At 33.2% G+C, this 12,059-nt stretch overlaps 1 long non-coding RNA gene across 1 annotated transcript; it reads left to right on the top strand.

Moving 5' to 3' along the window:
• Window positions 1–5,998, top strand: LOC134714291 (uncharacterized). Its single transcript, XR_010106533.1, has 3 exons — window positions 1–85; window positions 3,088–3,186; window positions 5,881–5,998. It is a non-coding gene; the product is annotated as an uncharacterized LOC134714291 (long non-coding RNA).
• Window positions 5,999–12,059: the final 6,061 nt, after the last annotated feature.

Here is a 12,059-nt window from a genome sequence, read left to right as displayed (position 1 = left end):
GGTTATCCTGGTAGAAATGGCTTACATGGAGGTCCTTCTGGTCCCAAAGGTGACGCTGGTGTTAATGGAGCGAAAGGAAATGCAGGTACTTGCGGTTCACATTGACACTCTGCATTCTTCCTTATTTAGAATGATTATAATAGGACAACACCATGTATTTAGATTGGATAAATATAATGTTTGCTATGGTATTTGACTATATTTCTGATAAACCAAATTACCAATACCGTAAAATTGATATCAAAGAACCCGATATGCAAAATATGAACAATCTGATTGAGAAAACTACCGAACAATCTCATATCAAAACCGTTTTTGATAAACAAATACATGAAATATGACAGGCAGGAAACCAACGACAACTACAAAACTACAGGATCCTGACTTAGGACAGGCACACATATAATGTAGCATGAATAAACAAATTTGCTGGCACAAAAATTATCCGCTCATCGTCGACACTGGTGTAACTGAACAACATAAACACTACCAAAATATGTTTTTAATACAATTTCCAGCGTCAGATGATCGAATAATAAATTCAAAAATATATGGTTTCTATACACGTTAAAAATGAGGGAGATAATCTTATTCCGGATTGAAATATGAAACATCCGTATAATATGATAGTATAATTGTTGATGATGTTCAACGTGACATGGATGAAAACTACTAGTAGATACTTTCGTACCCTTCAACGAAATAATTCTTCTGATGACAGATCTTAACTAACAAGTTTAGGAAAATAATTTCTCTTATATGATAGCTTTAAGCACACAAATCCAATAAACACTTGGTTTCTACATACTTTTAACCTACAAGATGAGAAAATGTGTATCTTCCAGATAGAAAATGTAATTTCTAGTCACATATTATAGCTTATTTACACTGATTCTAAAAATATGTTTAAGACAAAATATATCTCATCTTCATCACAATAAATCAAATATTGTGCACTATTCCTTTCATTTATATCTTTTAAATTATCAGAAAAAAAATCATAGCAAACAAAAGTCATAATTTAGAACATGACAACTGACTTTGACCTCATATACCATGTACCTCAAATTAAATTTAAAAATAAAACTGGGTTGATAAGGTTGAAATCAAAAGAGCCCACAAAAATCATATTGCAAGAGGTCTCAATCTATATAATTAATGTTTATGTTTATATCAGGTTATGTGGTTGTTGGCAATCTTTTGGGGTCATCTCCATTTGACATGAAATGGATTGAATCCACAGACAACTGGATGATTTCATCAGACATGCAAACAACGCCGACCATTAAATTTAATTTACGTATACGTATGAAATGTCCGACTTTACGATATCTTTCTTAGACACAACCACATCCATACAGGACGGTGTCATATCAACAGACCTCTACTGTAAGCCCACAGATAAACATCACTACCTTTCTCCCCAAAGCTGTTATCCCAAACACTGTACAAAAAGAATCCCGTACAGTCAAGCTCTCAGAGTAAAGCGGATTTGCTCCTCTGAGGAGGCTGTTACGAAACGGTTTCAGAAACTTCGCGAATTTTTGACAAAACAGAAACATTATTGATTGTTTTATTATTTTGTTGGTTAATTGGTAGATTATAAAGAATAAAATTGAGAAAGGAAATGGGGAATGTGTCAAAGCGACAACAATCCGACCATAGCTCAAACAATAGCTGAATGCCATCAATGTGTCTTTAATGTAGCGAGAAACTTTCGCCATTGGAGGCGGTCTTTAGCTGGTCCCTTAAAAATACTATTACAGTGATAATCTACATCATACTCAACTCCGAAATATACACAACAAACTAAAATTCAAAAGCAAACAAGACTAACAAAGGCCAGGAGGACAGACGAAAAATTTCAGCGAGGTTAAAATTGTTTATGAGATCTTAACCCTCAGATTATCGATTTGACTCAAATTTATATATGTATAACAATCTTATACGTACATGTATATCCAACTTCAAAAAGTCTTAAACAATACATTTAGGATGCACTGACTTGATGCATTTAAGTCTAAACAGAATCTTAATAATTATCGTAGGTGCCCTTTGCAAACTGCCTGCCGACGGTAATGAAACCTGATATAAACATAAAAAATAAAATTAAAAAGATAGCTATCTCGTGCAATTGGATTTTTTTGCTAGGTTTGTTTAACTTTCAATCATAGAGTTAACAAGAATGTTTCCACAGTACACGGATGCCCCAATCGCATTATTATTTATGTTAAGTGGATCGTTAAATTGGGTTAAAATCTCTAATTTGGCTTAAATTTGTTTGGATTCTATCATTGGAACATGTGTACTAAATGTGAAGTTGATTGGACTTCAACTTCATCAAATACTACTTTGACCACAAACTTTAACCTGAAACTTGCACTATAATTTTTTATGTTCAGTTGGCCGTGAAATTGGGGTCAAAACTCTAATTGAAATTAGAAAGGTCATATTATAGGGCGCATGTGTATTAAGTTTCAAGTTGAATGGACTTTAACTTTATCGACAACTACCTTGACCAAAAGCTTTTACCTGACGCGGAACAGAAAGACTAAAGAACGGAGGGTCGAACGAATTGACGCTCAGACAAGAAAAAATAATGCCCCTCTACTATTGTAGGTAGAACATAACAATATGTTAAAAATGGTTTATACCTTTATCAACTTAGTTTTTGTAGATCGAATCATTAAATTATTTGTTTCACTTTCAAAGTTGACATTCTTTTTTTAATAGTTGAACGCGCCTTGTTCGTGTGTAACTCATCTTTAGCTTAGGAGGTCAACTGACATTCTTATGAATATGGATTTAATGAGGTTGCATGTGAATTATATTTTATTTATTTTTTCTTTGCTTATTTTGACAAGACTGAACCAAACTGCGTGTTAAAAACGACTTGTAATATCACTATTTTACTTTTATAATTGATTGAAAAAAAATATATTTATTTTTTTCTACATCTCGTAGCTCCTTTAATTCAACAGAATACCTCAAAAAGGTGGAAAGCAGTTGGAGCGATATTTTATTGATACCTTGATATTTGATAAATATTATTTGATGCTTATTTTTATTTATTATTACTGATTATAGGATTACCAGGTTTGCCTGGTTCAATACCGTCTGGATGTGGATGTGATGGGCTAACTACAATCACAACGGAAAATGTATCAGTTACTAACACAAAACAAGGTACGAATAATTGGCCTAATTTTAGTTCTATATTTGGTAACAAGATATTCGTGAAACAAACGTTTCAACTCCTTCGGGAAAAGATGACAGAAGATATTGTTTTGTTTTTCATTTTTATGTCAATTAGTACATTAAACTTTTCGGGTGTTTCAGATCTTTCATTATACTCTTGTCATTAAAACTGTAACTATTTCGCAGCCCCGTGAAGTTAAATGCTAACGGTATCTTTGTTTTCTATGATTCATAAGAAAATTTTGTGTGGAATTTTCCCTTATGAATAGACTAAAAGTCAGCAAGAAAATGATCAAAGATTGTTCTTCGATAAACATGTCCTTCCAAAGTATGAGTGAGTTTTATTCTTAAATTTGTCTTATTAAAGTTGGAACTTGAAAATATTTGTGTAAAGTGTAGAAATGTCCAATGATTGTGTACTATTCCTAAAAGGAAATACAGTATGTAGCTATGCAGATCTCCTGGCATCGAGTCCTGATGAAATTTATGGTACAAATGTAATACTTAAAAAAGAGGTTTTGTTGTGCATTCCAAAAGACCTAATTAAATAAAAGGATACTTGTGTATGTTTGATTTCGTATAGCTAAAGATCCATCGAATGGATCGAGTGCAGAATAAGTATTTAGGATCCCCTCTATAGTACGTTTAATATGGTATTTATTGATTTTCCTAATTAAAAATGAATTGTTAATACCATACCTTAATTTATTTGTCAAACCAGTATATTATATGTGGAAACAACAACATATTTTCCATTAAAGGGGGGACAAGTGCTAACAAAAAATTAGGTGCTTAAAGATCTATATAGCATGACAGTTCATAGAACCATTAAATAAATTCCAAAAGAAATGTTAACATCAAAACTGATTATGTGTATCATTGTACGAATACACAAGGTGGACCTTAATTACGGCTACTAGGTTTATAATTTATGTACGCAAGACGCGAATGTTGTCTATATAAGACTCAATAACCCTTTAGTCACAACAGTCGAACAAACCAAATTAGTTATTGATAAGATTTAGTGCATCAACAGTTTTAAGAATTTGGATAAACTAAATATTAACCTATTATTTACCATTACATATGCAGGGATATATTGTCCTTAAGTTGGACAAACAAGAACAACTCCATCGAGTTAACAAATATAAACACCATGGCAGTGAGATCTAGGAAAACCAACACTAAAGTAAAAATTTCGAAAAATCAACAACAGAGAACTCCTTAATCAAAAAGCTTCTCATTTTTAAAGAGGACGGACGGAAGATCCGGAAGAAAACTCAAATTCATATGCGAACATAAACATTCAAAACTAAACGAACCAATAGACAACAAAGTGCATGAAGAATACTTAAGACTCAGCAACACAAAACCAATCCAAATACTGGCGACAATCTAAGAAGATCCAGGAGTGACCTATCCCGGCAGGCTTAAATAGAATAAATTATTCAGTGGGATAAAAGTATATCCTTCCAAGGTGTATAACAAGATTAATTATTCAGTTTGCTAAAAGTATTTTTTTGTAATATATATTTTATTATTTTCATATCATTTTCAAATCTCATCTACAAATAAAGATGCACAAACACATTATTCTGCTATAAATCCTAAACAAATAGTTAACCATACTTGTTACAAATTATAAAATACAAAGTCAGTAACAGAATACAGAGTACATCTGTATTGAGCTCTATTTTTTAATAATATTATCAATGCTTGACCATTTTTCTTTTAATCTTATTGCTTTACAGTTTGATAAAAGTATTCCTAGCCTGGTTGTAGAAGAAAATACTTTATTCTTATATTCTAGATGTAAAAGAGAATGAATTATTCAGTATGATAAAAGCTTTCATATCCTTTTTTTTTTTTTTTTTAAGTGTTATAATATTTTATTTGAATTTTACATTTGTTAGAGATACATGAAGTACCGGTACCTTATCCCGGCCTCGTTAACGTTAGTATATAGCATTTTATTGATAAGTTAGTACTTGTTAGTGCACAATATGTATATATATAGTAATAATGACATGTTTGTTACTTAATGGAAATATGATAACATGGGGCCAGTTTCACGAAGCTATCCTAAGACATGTCATAAGATATATCTTAGGACATGTCTTATGATCCTTTTAGAACTATCCTAGGTCATATCCTATAAATAAGTACGATATTATGTTTTTCCCCTAAACACAGTTAGTCTTAACTACCAAATTTACAGAATACTATAGTTATATTTTTAAAATTAGTGTAAAAACACAGACATGTTTTGGTGTGTTTCTCTCTCCTGTATTTTCTCCCATTTATATGTTTGTAGTCCTGTCATACAATCTTGTCATTTCAATGTTATATTAAACATTGCCATACAAGCGGAAGGTATGACATGCCACAAAACCAGGTTCAAGCCACCATTTTTTTTACATTTAAATGTTTTGTGTCGTAGTTCTCCTCTAATATTTGATGTGTTTCCCTTAGTTTTAGTTTGTAACCCGCAGTTTTTTTTTGTTTTTTTTTCAGTTAGTTTATGAATTGCGAGTAGCGGTATACTACTGTTGCTTGAATTTGGTAAACATTATAATACCTGAAATGAGGCATACATTATATATCGTTTTGTGTTTAGTCAGTCAATATATTACATCTTGAGAAACCTATTCTAAATGTTCATAAATACCTTTGTTGTTTCAGATCAGTCAATAGAGCCATTTGTAATAATTGGAATTATACTGTTTGTCACAGACTTGGTGGTGATTGGTTTGTTTTTTCTTGTAAAAAAGGGTAATTTTTGGATACTCCTGTTCATGTTAATATTTGACAAATATATATATAATGTCTAAAAATAGCAACAATCAACATTCAATATAATTAAGCGTGGATCAGTTTGTGAAAATAAACTGATACAGTTACTGAGTTAAAATTATATAAATGTCTAAAAATATAACTAAAACACACTCATCGATACATTAAAAAGTTCTATTAGATGTTAAATTGAAATACGCTATATTTCGCTAAACAAATTAGCTTAATCAGGCGTGTGCATCTCTCAAGCTGAAATCGGATGCATGACAAAACAATATTTTTGTAGCCTAATCTATACAAGAGTTTAGGGACAGTGTTACAATTTGATTGGGGCATAAAATATGTTTGTAGCTACAACTACATAAAGTTGGAATAAAAGTTTAACACATTCATAGATGTTTGATTCATTGTATGAATTTTTATAAATTAAGGTGTATGATTTCAAAGATAATTATGGTTTTGATTTGCTTTGAAATCTTGTTTCGTCTCTCTCATTCAGTACACCAGGTTCCAGAGTTCGTAACTGGTGCATCCAAAATCTCTCTCTATTTTACCTTCCTTGTGTATCCCAATTTTATTTTTTCTCAATGATTTGAAATGTGACATTTTCAAAATCATGTCCTGCTCTTAAAATGTGTCTTGTAATTGGGCAGTTCCTTTCTTTTGTATAATATGACCGATGGTTATTTAGTCGGATGTTAAATGGTGTTTCTGTTTCACCAACATTTTGTAATTTGCAAGTTCCACACGTTAAAACATAAATGCAATTTTGCGTTTTGCAATTTGATGTTATAAATATGTTGTAATTTTTCTTTGTGATTGTGCTAATGAACTTGGTTTCTATATTGGCGACTTTGCAGCACTAACATTTGCCCCTTCCGCATTGTTTATATCCTCCGGTTGTTGATATCTCTCGTTTAGATACTTTGGATGATACTAGAATATCTTTGAGGTTTTTTGGTCTGCGGTAAGCCATAACGGGAGGTGATGGAATATCTCGTTTAAGGCAGGATCATTTTCAATAAGACGCCAGTGTTTGTGCACAATTGATAAAATATTTGTCAGATGAGGATGAAAGCTAGCAACAAACGGGATTTTATTTGTCTGGGCCGTCTTTTCTTTGAATTCAAGTAGGTTGTACGTTCTTTTTCGTTTGCTTTTCCGAAAGCTTCTGAAATACTTTTGTTCTTATAACCTCTTGATTTGAGTTGTTGTCCGAGTTGCCCTAAACGATGGTTTAACTTTGATTCCGATGAGCAAATCCGTTTTAACCTGATGGCTTGGCTGTACGGAATACTCCGGGAGCAATGTTTCGGGTGACAACTCTTCGGAGAGAGAAATTGGTGTTTATCAGTTTTTTGTGGTGTGAAGGTCTGTTGTCATGGATCAGTGTGTGAAAACTGATACAGTTACTGAGTTAAAATTATATAAATGTCTAAGAATATAACTAAAACACATCGAATGTAGTCCTTTCAAACATGAACAGCAAAAAACATATTGATTACGACACGTACGACTATCTACGCCCTGAAAAATCGTGCACAGCTGGTCGATATTACTTGCTTCCAAAACTCCATAAAGAAAGGATTCCGGGAAGACCGATAGTATCTGCAAATGGCCATCCAACCGAAAAAGTATCTGAATTCGTGGATTACCATCTGAGACCACATGTTAGAATAATGCCATCTTACATTCAAGATACTACAGATTATTTGAAGAAAATTCGTTAAACCCCTTACCAAACAACACAATTTTGGTATCGATGGATGTGTCTTCTTTGTACATAAAAGAGAGGGACGAAAGATACCAAAGGGACAGTCAAACAGATAGAAAACTAAAGAATAAACAACACGAACCCCACCAAAAACTAGGGGTGATCTCAGGTGCTCCGGAAGGGTAAGCAGATCCTGCTCTACATGCGGCACCCGTCTTGTTGCTTATGTGATTACAAATCCGGTAAATAGTCTAATTCGGTAGGTCAAATTCATGAAAGGGAAGGGAATTGTAGTTACGACGAAAGGAATAATCCGATACCATTTGTGAAACGGTTATTCCATAACGGTCAACCAACTCGTGATGGCGTCCGTAAAATTTACGAAGGGATGATTTTAACTTCCCCACTTTGAACTCTTGGTTTAATAGCTTCCTTGTGAGCAGTAACCCTCTATCAAGAAAATCATGATAGGAAATGCAAGCACGGGAATATCGTATCAATTGGGAGATATATAACCCGTATGCAGGTGCTGCTGGAATGTTGCTACTTAGAAATGAAAAGTTCACAAATTGGAAAGCTGAAATCATCTCTTTTGTCGTTAAGTTTTGTCTTCAACCGACCCTCATTGTCAATTTCTAGATGTAGGTCAAGATATGAAGCCGACTTAACTGTATCTGTAGTATCCTTTATCTCCAATTCGATGGGATAGATGCGATCCACATAGTCACCAAATTTTGAATTGTTTAGTGAAAGAACGTCATCTATATAGCGGAAAGTAGAGTTAAAGGATATTGCTAACTTCTTATCTTTCTTCTTAAGAAGTTCCTGCATGAAGTCAGCCTCATAATGATAAAGAAACAAGTCAGCAAGTAGAGGGGCACAGTTTGTTCCCATTGGGATGCCGACAGTCTGTTGAAAAACACGTCCTCCGAACGTAACAAATATGTTGGTCAAGCATCTTGATAATATCGGTTTCAGAGAATTTTTTGTTTGAATCAGAATGATTCTTTACAAAGTAGGACTTATCCCTCCCTAAGACAAGATACTTGTATCTACGTTGGCCATTCTTTTTTATGAAGCAAAGTAATACCAACTCTTTTAATTTGTCTTTTAGTTTGGAATAAGGAATACTTAAAGAGTAGAAAAGTCAAATGTTTTAATACTGTTACAAGATGAAAGAGAGTTAGATTGTATGTTCTCTAAAAGATCTTTGGAATTTTTAAGTATCCACATCTAATTCACGCCACCTCTAGAATAGGCATTTTCACAATAACTTTGAAGCCCAAAAATGAAGGAATGGTCGCTTGTGAACAGGTATGAAACAATCGTAAGGATACACATCCCCCAACAGACTGGTTCAGTTGCCGAAACTAGTGCCTGAAAACAACAATTTTGTATTCAACGACCAGCACTACTTGCAGGTTGACGGTACTAGTATGGGAACCAAAATGGCACCTTCTTTTGCCAACATTTTCATGGGGAGTCTCGAAGAACGCATCCTTTCGAATGCACCATACAAACCCTTGTCTTGGCTCCGTTATATTGATGACATCGACATCAAATGGAACGAAACTGCAGAACGCCTGCAAGAATTTCTCGATTTCTGTAACAACTTTTATCAATCGATAAAGTTCACATCTGAAGTTTAAAATGAGAAAATTGCGTTTCTTGACACCACCATAACTTTAAAAAAAGGAGTTATGACAATAGACCTTCACACCACAAAAAACTGATAAACACCAATTTCTCTCTCCGAAGAGTTGTCACCCGAAACATTGCTCCCGGAGCATTCCGTACAGCCAAGCCATCAGGTTTAAACGGGTTTGCTCATCGGAATCAAAGTTAAACCATCGTTTAGGGCAACTCAGACAACAACTCAAAACAAGAGGTTATAAGAACAAAAGTATTTCAGAAGCTTTTGGAAAAGCAAACGACAAAGAACGTACAAACCTACTTGAATACAAAGAAAAGACGGCCCAGACAAATAAAATCCCGTTTGTTGTTAGCTTTCATCCTCATCTGACAAATATTTCATCTATTGTCCACAAACACTGGCGTATTATTAAAAATGATCCTTCCTTAAACGAGATTTTTCCATCACCTCCCATAATGGCTTACTGCAGACCAAAAAACCTCAAAGATATTCTAGTATCATCCAAAGTATCTAAACGAGAGATATCAACAATCGGAGGATATAAACAATGCGGAAGGGGCAAATGTTAGTGCTGCAAAGTCGCCAATATAGAAACCAAGTTCATTAGCACAATCACAAAGAAAAATTACAACATATTTATAACATCAAATTGCAAAACGCAAAATTGCATTTATGTTCTAACGTGTGGACTTGCAAATTACAATATGTTGGTGAAACAGAAACACCATTTAACATCCGAATTAATAACCATCGGTCATATTATACAAAAGAAATGAACTGTCCAATTACAAGACACCTCTTAAGAGCAGACATGATTTTGAAAATGATACATTGAGAAAAATCAAAATTGGGATACACAAGGTAGGCAAAAAAGAGAGAGATTTTGGATGCACCAGTTACGAACTCTTGAACCTGATGGACTCAATGAGAGAGACGAAAAAAGATTGCAAAGCAAATCAAAACCATAATTATCTTGAAATCATACAAATTAATTTATAAAAATTCATAAATTAATCGAACATCTATGAATGTGTTAAACTTTCATTCCAACTTTATGTAGTTGTAGCTACAAACATATGTTATGCCCCAATCAATATGTAACACTGTCCCTCAACTCTTGTATAGATTAGGCTACAAAATATTGTTTTTGTCATGCATCCGATGTCACCTTGAGAGATGCACACGCCTGATGAAGCTAATTTGTTTAGCGAAATATTGCGTATTTCTATTTAACATCTAATAGAACTTTTTAATGTATCAATTAGTGTGTATTAGTTATATTATGCCAGTAAATAAACTGAAATAGACAAAAGCTAAGAAAAAGTAGGGATAATTGCAGCAATTTTTGTTAAGAAAGGAGAACAGAAATCAAATTTTAACGGACTATCCACAAACGGGTCTTACTATAATTGTATGATAATTAGTGAACGAACAGCAATACTCAAATTAAAGAATCATCAGTATCAAACGAGACCAAACAGCTACACGATAGGAGCATCCACAATGCATGTAAATCCGTTATATTGTCCTGTGGATAAAGTCGTACTGAGTCTATTTTCAAAACATATAAAGAACAGTTATACATGTATATAGTCACAAATTAACAGTCTAAAGATTGAATCAACCAATGGTTACTGAAATCGTCAGTTAAGAACAAGATAAGGGAAGGAAAAAAAAGTAGGAAATATGAAAAAAAAAACATTCTAAATTCATTATTCGAAAAGAAACCGACAATGTGATGTCCACAAACGGAAAACGAGGGGTACACCAAAAGTCTACAAAATACTAAATATAAAACTGAGGCTTAAAATCATAAACTCCACAAGAAACAAGAGTGATTCAGGTGTTCCGGAAGGGTAAGTACATCCTGTTCGACATATGACAGTTGTGGTATTTCTTATGATATGTAAAAATAATATGATGTCACATTAGAGGAAAACAGGGAGATTTGAAACATTTCCATGATTGTCTATGAAACTGATGTAAAAAAACGTCTACAATATATAAGTTTACCTTATTGTTGTTTATTATAACATATCCTATGTGAAAAACTAAATTTTAAATAAGTCAACTCTTCGTGATCATTACGCCATCAAAAGTATAAGACAAGAGAATAAAAACATAGTTCAGGCAAATCTCGTACAGTTCACAAATGAACTCATCGAAGACACAAATAGTAAAATTGTGTACGCCAGAACTGCGTATCGTCTTCACAATACTCATTAGTGATGCTAGAATAAAAATACTTCAAAAAGGTAAAAAAAAAGTACAAAGTTGAAAAACATGGAGGACCAAAATTTTGAAACTTTTGTATTATGATCATATCAATTACAATGCATGTCAACACAGACATGCGGATTACTAGCCTGGTGATATCTATTGGGATTTTTTTTTAAATTGATACTTGTTTATTCCAAATATTTCCTGTTTACAATTTCCTTGTGGATTCCCGTTTACATTTAAACCAACTGTCCGGGAAGCAGGAGGCTGAAAAATGTGCACTGTATTATCCGAAAAAAATAGTATACATTTAATAAAACTTATATTCCTTTATATGACAATGAGTGAAATAGGAATATCTTTATAGAATGTACTACTAGTGGTAAATAATATAACATTATAAAAACATAAACGAGTGCACCTATAAACCAGATTCACATAACATTTTAGCATAATCGAGTGCATCTTTAAACCATGGAT

Source organism: Mytilus trossulus, chromosome 4, assembly GCF_036588685.1.
Source record: "Mytilus trossulus isolate FHL-02 chromosome 4, PNRI_Mtr1.1.1.hap1, whole genome shotgun sequence".
NCBI lineage: Eukaryota > Metazoa > Mollusca > Bivalvia > Mytilida > Mytilidae > Mytilus > Mytilus trossulus.
Note: the sequence above shows the minus strand (reverse complement) of the source record. Positions and strands in the feature narration are given on the sequence as shown.